Source organism: Meleagris gallopavo, chromosome 3 (assembly GCF_000146605.3).
Source record: "Meleagris gallopavo isolate NT-WF06-2002-E0010 breed Aviagen turkey brand Nicholas breeding stock chromosome 3, Turkey_5.1, whole genome shotgun sequence".
Lineage (NCBI taxonomy): Eukaryota > Metazoa > Chordata > Aves > Galliformes > Phasianidae > Meleagris > Meleagris gallopavo.
In genome coordinates, this window is record NC_015013.2 from 57,808,497 (window position 1) to 57,816,584 (window position 8,088).

At 39.4% G+C, this 8,088-nt stretch overlaps 1 protein-coding gene across 1 annotated transcript in view; it reads right to left on the reverse strand.

Annotated features, from left to right (window-relative positions):
- Positions 1–5,538: 5,538 nt before the first annotated feature.
- The window catches only part of CA8 (carbonic anhydrase 8), a 58,701-nt gene continuing 56,151 nt past the window's right edge, over positions 5,539–8,088 (reverse strand). The window contains exon 9 of the mRNA XM_019614349.1: positions 5,539–7,735. The gene's annotated coding sequence lies outside the window, so the exon portion shown is untranslated. The remainder of the gene's footprint in view (positions 7,736–8,088) is intronic.

Here is an 8,088-nt window from a genome sequence, read left to right on the forward strand (position 1 = left end):
TAAACATCTGGAAGTGTGCTTTGTTGTTAGGTACCAGCATAGGACAGTTCTGATGAAACATCTTTAGATATGGTCAGCTTAATTTATTTCTAATAGATGATAGATATGACTATAAAAGTTGTATTTCTTGTGTACCTTTGAGTGGAAGGAGATTCATTTTGCATTATCTGCAGTCAGACTTTGAATGCTTCTATTACCAAAATAAAAATCCTAAGTTGTAGAATTGCCTCTCCTAAGAAAATTGATTGTGCTCATGAAAGGAACATATACGAAGGTAAAAGAAGAATGTCTATTAAACATCCTGAACCTGCAAGTGCATGCACATTTCCAAATTCACCTGCAGTCACTGAGTAATCTTTCCAGCTGTTTGTTCACAAATTTAAGCATCAATTCTTTTTCCTACTTTGAACAGAAGAGGGAGATACATTTCCTCTCATTACCTACAACTAATGCAAGAAATCACCACAGTCTGACCTCCCAAGGTTTGTCATCAGTAACAAAAGTTTTATATTTGATGAGAAAAGTTTTATATTTCATGGTTCAATGATTCACATTTTAATCACAGAACAAAAAGGGAGAAGGAAGAGCAAAGGGTTGCATCTTACCCTGCCCCTGAGTGCCACAGCATATTCTTCTGACCCCAAAATCAGGCACACACTTGGCTTTTCTCTCAAGGCAACTCATCTCTCCCCAAATAATTTCGGGATTTGTGTGAATTAAGAAGCAGTGTTGCAGAGCACGAATTCCAAAGTTTAGCACTCATGTATATGACAACAGGATTCAGCTCTAATTTGAAAAGAAGCAACAAGCAACCTATCAGTTACACCTCTACTTAAAAACAGGAAAAACGTCCTCATTGTTCTGTATGTAGGCCACAAAGACAGAATTTGACACTTGGTTAAGGACAGTGGAAGAAAGTGTTTGCATCTGGTAAATACAAGAGCCTGAAAGGGTCTTCCTTCTCTGCATTTATCAAATGAAAACTGTGTGAAATGAGCTTTGGAGCTCCTGCAAGCCTTTTAGTGATTAAAAGCACAGTCAATTGCAATGGAACACTAACCACAATTATGGTAATCAACTCTAAAATGCAACTGAATCCTTAATATTAGACTCAATTTTGTTCATGAGAAACTGGATTTAGGTACTGTTACTTGATTAATTAACCAAGAGCTGTGAGGAAACAAGGAAAGTCTGAGCACAAGACAGGGCTCAAATCCTAGGAAGCTGTAAATACTATCATATCAAGTACAACATGTAGAGCAGTTGTGCTCTGCAACCACCCACTACTAAATGCATTCAAAAAAGAAACCACAGCAGCAGGGGAAGGCATCCAGGAGAAGCAAGAGGAGGTTGTATCTTGGAGCAAGGGAAAGAAATCAACGCCATACAGGTGTCCAGAGGCCTTGGAGAAGGAGGCAGAGCTCAAATGCAGGGAGTACAGGGCACTGCAAATGATCCATTACTTTCACAATGTGCCACAGCAAAGGCTCTGAAAGCTTGTTGGCTTTTTTCTCCACATGATTATGATTCTTGGCACTTGGGAAGGGCAGCAGATCACTGTGCCCTGAGGGAATGCTGGGAGAAAGGGCATCCACATTCACATCACTACCATGGCCAGACTTACACTGTCTGTGCTATAGGCTGCTGCTGCTGGTGCAGCTGAGTAACTCGCTTCCCTGCAATCTGTGCCAACTCAGGTGTGGCAGTTTTATTTGATTTCCAGTGTTTATATGTGAATTTTATTTTAGAAGATGCAAACTGAAAATGGCTCAATCTAGTGTTTCCTTTCCATTTTTAATAGAAACCAGACTCAGTTTTCATATATATGATTTTTCTTGCAGAGTATCTCTTCTCCCTCCTTGAACAAGGGGCATAGGTCAGAAAAAAACAGATGCCAGATTATGATACAAAGAGAGACATCCACAGATACTGCGTTTTCTTTGTCTGCTGGGGACCAAACCTGCCTCTAGCTCTATAGCATGCAGACATCTAGTGGCTGGATGATATAGTGCAATTAAACATCTTTATGGGACACCTGTAAAAATTCTGTCCGCTCACATCATCATCTGAACACCAGATAGCACAGATTCTGTTGCAAACAGATTCTGTTGCAAACAGATTATTTGGCTCTGCAAGTCCATTTGCCATTCGGTATGGCCCTAGTATGGACATTTTGAGATGCTCTGGCCTCATGCTTTTCTAGGATATTTTTTTGAATTGTGTGGAGCTTGGGTGGACAAAATGTACAATGCCAAGAAATCAGGAAGGTTCAAAATGCTGCGGCACATCTGCTAAATGGCAGCCTGTAATTTCACACTGAGACTCATGCACTTGATAATCATTACCGGCTTTGCTGCCAAGAGCACACAGCTCTCAGGGTTTTTTGTGTTTGTTTTTGATTTGTCTCTTGAGTAAACATCTCCTTATCTCTGTGAATTATTCCATGTTTCTAAGCTATGAATAAATCTTTCCGCTAACTTTCGTTTGCATTTTTTCTTTTTGCTCAGCCACGCATAAGATTATACAAGTAAAGAGATCAAACATTTTTCTAATTGTGACTCAAGATAATGAAATTCACTTCCAGCTGACCTATAGAGCAGAAATCTAGTATCTTCACAACATGAGGTTAAACATATATTTTCCAGAATTACTTTATACCTGCTATTTACAGTACTGCTGACACAGTGTATCATATGCAGTTATGTGTTTCTCTGTCTTATCAGAGCTTTCATCTGTTTCACGCTCACCACTGTCAGATGTTTACATGAGAGGCACTTCAGAAAACACTGTTTATAGTGTATATTTATATTAAAGCCTAAGGGATGCAGGAAGTTTATGTCTATGTAAGATCAAGATGTTTTCATCTCCATCTCAGACATAACCATCATCTTAAACAATGCTTATATGCTTGAATCTCCAGCTTTCACAAGTGCTCTACTTTTCAAAATAGTGGAGTCTGTGTTTAAGTCTTTATTATTTTCCTCAGAGAACAAAGAGTAAACCACAGGGAATGTGGTGAAGAGGTGACATTTGGGATAAGGGTTGCTCTGTGCCATCATTTTCCTGGTGCTGGTAGGAGAGGCACATGAGAACAGCAGACTCTGGGAACAATGCATGCTGCATGTGACTTCTAATCACTGATTTGCCAGTTGGTTGTCACCTAAAATGGGCCACTTCCACCTGGAATGAGCCAGATTCAATGAGTTTTAGTTGAGACTGGAATAGAGAAGGGATATTTCCAACCACATTTCTGCTACATAAAAGTACACTAAAGGAAATTTCTTTATGCTGTCTTTGCTCTCTGCTACCTTTACCCTTTATCTTTGTTTTTCATGGCTTAAGTAACTCATTGTATACTTTATAGGGCAAATTCTTTCAAAGTTTACCTAATATTTCCTTTTCTCAGATCCCATCTCCTGTTGTTTGCCTGATACCTGGGGAGGTGCAGAAGAGCAGGGTCTCTATAAATCGAGATGAGTCAGGCTCTGGGGTAGACGAGCAGAAATGAAAAGCTGCTTGTCTGTAGCTTTTTGTGCCTCTGTACACAGCATGATAAGAACACCAGCAAGAAGGATTTGAAGATACTGGACGGAAGTGCCACAGAAATGACCCAGCACTGAAAAACAAACCTTGCAGTTGAAATCATTACTTCATCAGGAGAAGGCTGAAGAGATAACCTGGCTAGTGAGTCAATGCTGGGTAGTTAACTTTGCAGATGAAGTCATAGCAAGTTCTCATGGACAAGGACCACATGTGTTACAGGGCCATATGAAGCATCTCTCTCTCTCTAAAGTCTGCGCTACTTCTTATGCCTGGCACTGTATGGGTAGCAGCTCTGCAATCAGAGAACTGTCCCTCAGGTGGGTGATACAGGATAGAAGGCATTTGAAAAATGAGTGAAAAAGTCATTAATACACCTGAAGCTCTCAAATAAAGAGATTAAGCCCCATGAAAAAATTAATGATTATGTCATTAAAACAAGTCTTGAATATCACCCAGTGTGAAGGTCCTGTGACTAAATAACAAATAATAGGGAAAAGAGAAGTAAGCAGTATTTGGACATCAGGAAAAGGGAAAAATATCTGCTCAAACAAACACCAACTGAATATGTACAGTGGTGGTGAACTGATGTTAGGCAAATAGTCTTCATAGTGGTATTTCTTAGCTTTAATTAGAAACTCTAACATTCATTTTAGAATAGTTTTTCTACGTGTAGTGTTCAAAAGATATGAATACACACAGAGACATGTGCTAACATACAAAGCTACACAGATAGTTATGGTTTCATAAATAAATGTGCACCTAAACACTTCCAACACATTCTATAAGGTCCAATCTCAAGAGATGTGGTGAATGGTTCTCCAGCTGCCTGGCATTTCAGCAGGCAGTGCTGCTGTATGAAGGATGAACAGATCACAGAGATCTGATCTGATTAGGCAGGAGCCCATGGCCACAACCCAGAGTTCAAAGTGCTCTGAACACAAGTGAAGAGCTTTAGATCTCCAAGTGTTCCTTCGGAGCTTCAGAAAATTACAGAGGAATCCAAAGAGCCCATCAACTGTAGTGCGAAGGTCAACCACAGGGAATGTACTGCCCCGCCTCACCTGTCTGCTAAAACCTGTGTTTCTTACTCTCTGTATTATCCTAAAATTTACTTGAAGGCTGCAGAGCCAGCTTTTGCCTAAGAGGCACTTAGCTTCTTCTAAGTATGATATAACTTTCTGCATCAAGTGTGTAATTCCTACTTGTGAATTTCTTCTAGCCTCCACGCCTCCTGGAAACCTCTAATTCACATATCTAATAAGTCTTTAAAATTATATGGTGCATCACTGACACTAATAATTACCTTTAAAAACACTTCCAGTGGAGATAGCAAGCTAATTAGGAGAATTTTAGTGGCTGTAGACTTGAAAAGGACATTAATAATTGAGGGCCTTACATTATTCTTAGAACACCTTTATCAATTTTTATGATTTCTTAAAAATGTTCATACAAGGCAGGCATATGGAACTCTAATTGAAGAGTAACAGAGCCTTGCCACACTTCATAAAGCCTCTCATGGGTGCAGTGTAATCGAAGGAATACACAGAGAGCCCTTTCTGCAAATTCCTCCCTGTGGATTCCTACTGAAACCAGAAAGACTAATTTAATTTTTCCCAACACACCACAAATGTGGGTTGACCGCTCTGTAATTAGGAGTGCCTTTTGCGAATGAATTTGTTATAATTAGATCTGGTTCTAAAGCCAAAATACAGTTGTAAGTATTTTTACCTGCATTTTTTTTTTGTTTGTTTCTTTATAAGCCAAGCCTTCAAAAAAAATACACAAATGTTGAGACAAGTTTACAAGCCTCAGTTCCTCAGTGGTAGGATTTATATGATTCAAGCTTCAAAGTCCACGACAATGCAGGAAAGAACAGCAAACACAGGAAGGGAGCACAGGAAAGGAAAGTAATGGACTTCAATTTTTCGGTGGAGACATTACATCATTTGTTTTGCAACGTATCTGTATTTCACAGCCAGAATAATATCAGCCAGCTCCAAGATAAGGAACACATTTATTCAGAGAATAAACTATTTCAGATTTCATCATAACGTCAATATTTGCCATATTAATATTACAGTTCCTTTCAGTTAATACCCAATAGTTAATAATATATCACGTGCAAAGGGAAAAGATCTTCTGAATGAGTTAGATGTACATGCCAAGAACCAGCAGGTTCATAGTCTAGTTAACTCCAGTTTTGGAGGCTTTTCCTTACTTGGTGCAAGGAGATAGAAAAGATGCCCTTGATAGGCAGATATTTTTCTTCTTTTTTTTCTTTCTTTTTAGAGATTTCAGAGCTGCACCTGACAACTACAAATTATCAGGTAACTGCCAATATCTACAAACAACCTGGCCAAGCCTTTGCAGACCAGATACTACGTACAGCAATCTTTATGCAGAGACTCCTGCCTGCCCTAATGGCAAAATATGAAGGAGGCCAGGCTCTGGGGTTGAGTTATTGTTGCAATTGTCTGAGGAGCTGTAGAACCATTGAATATTCCAAGTTGGATGGGGGACATAAGGACCACCGAGCCCCTGCAGATGGAAGAGGGGCAGCATCCACTGAGTCTGTTACTTTGATGTAAATGCTGGGCTACTGCAGATAGAAAGCATATTTTCGGTCAGCACTGCTATCTTCAGCCTTTGACTAGTAAGGCATGTAAACTTTTTTTAAATTTGGGCAGAAGATAGGAAAATCCTCAGACATAACTCTAAAAAATATGAGTTTTCATAGGCTCAAGGAGTAATTTATTAACGACAACTCCAATAATCCTCATGAAGAGATGACTTAATGATGGACTCACATGCTTTTATTGCAATACCAAGGTCAGCTGTGTGTCTCTCCACACATTCCTGCAATACACATAGTTACGACCACATGAACTGGTGAGCAGCATCCACTCCCTCTCACAAGTGTATGGGTTTCTCCTATTGTTTCTCCTGCCCCTAATACACACATTTATGACTATGAGAATTTGCAACTCATTATTCAGGAGCAGCCCTTCCAGAGATGGAGTAAGCATGCCTTGTGACACTACATTTACCACTGCACGATGATGACTTTGTGATTGATGATTCACCCATCTGCTCCCAGGGAGTAACCTCTGCTTTGTGAACCTCTGTTTGCATCTCCATTGTGCCCTGCCTGGAGCTTGCCATCTGTGCCTCTGCATTCTTGCACTCACACAGGTCTCACCATAAACGTGCTAGAAAAATGGACTGCACTGAAAGCCCTGGAGACCAAACCTATTCCCACCATGTGACATTGTTTTTCAGTGCTATGTGTTTAGAAGGAACTGTAAGTTAAGAGCTTGTCTTGCAGGCTTGGTCTACTTCTCTCTCTTTTGCCCTGTCAGAGCTGTGTCATGTGTGGCCTAGAATGGCAGTCCCCATGCTGCGTAGCAGCTCAGGACGTGCAGAGAAGGGCCGCAGACCACCATCCTCAGCCATGTGCAGAAACAAATGGAACTATCATAATTCACAGGAGAACAAAGGCTGATAATTTTCTGCCTGAAATGATAATTTCTTTGTAAAATTCCATGACTCTGTTTGCTGTTATACCAATTAATTTTCCTTATTCCAAAGTTGTTTTTTATTCAAATAAGGTTCCTAATAATGCAAATGTCATTCAGCTTTATTCTGATAGGCCATGTTAAGTGCTTGGCAGAGAAGTGTTCATTTCTGCTCAAAAATGAATTCTGAATTAGTATAATACTTTGTGAACAACCAATGGTTTTATTAGCTTTACAGAACACACCTCCCCTCTACAGAAAAGATGGTTACTGACAGCAAAAGAGATGCTACAGAATAAAATTAAATGTAACATTCAAAACAATGAGTATTTCTATATATATTAACATTTATATCAAGCTTAAAATTAGTATTATTTGGATCACAGACCACTATTGAATGCTACTGCAAAAAAAGAAATTACATAAGCAATGATAGTTACCATTTAAAAATAGCTAACAGTGTAAATTGGAAGATTTAATGCTTTCTTCTTTTAATGTACAGCCCCATTTCCAGAATTTCACTGAACTGTGTGGACAGAACAACTGTCACAGCTGTCTATCAAAGTTAAATTAGATGAAGACAAACAATACGGGCTTTGTGATTCAACTGAAGCAGCAGCCTCAAAAGTTTCCACTTCTCATCCAAGGGCACTGTGGGAGCATTGTCTTCCCCCTCTCTGAAAAGAGAATGGAACAATTATGTTACTGAAATTCCTCCACAGTAGGTCTGAAAGAATGTTTAGGTCCAGCCAAGGAGACAGGAGAAACTAAAAGCAGGGGTTCCATGGACAGCAGGTGGGGGCAGTTTCAGGGTATATACCTCATGGACATAATGGTCCTGATTCTTCTCCTTTAGGGTAAAGCCAGCACTGGAAGATTTAATAGCAATGGAGGAAATGGCAATAAAAAATGCCAAGTGCAGGAGTAAACTTGAAACAAAGCTTTATTGGCTTTCTGAATCAATCAGGTAATTGATTTTAATGTGGAGAGCATAGTTTTAAATAGAAAGGAAAATAAAGGAAAAAAAAAA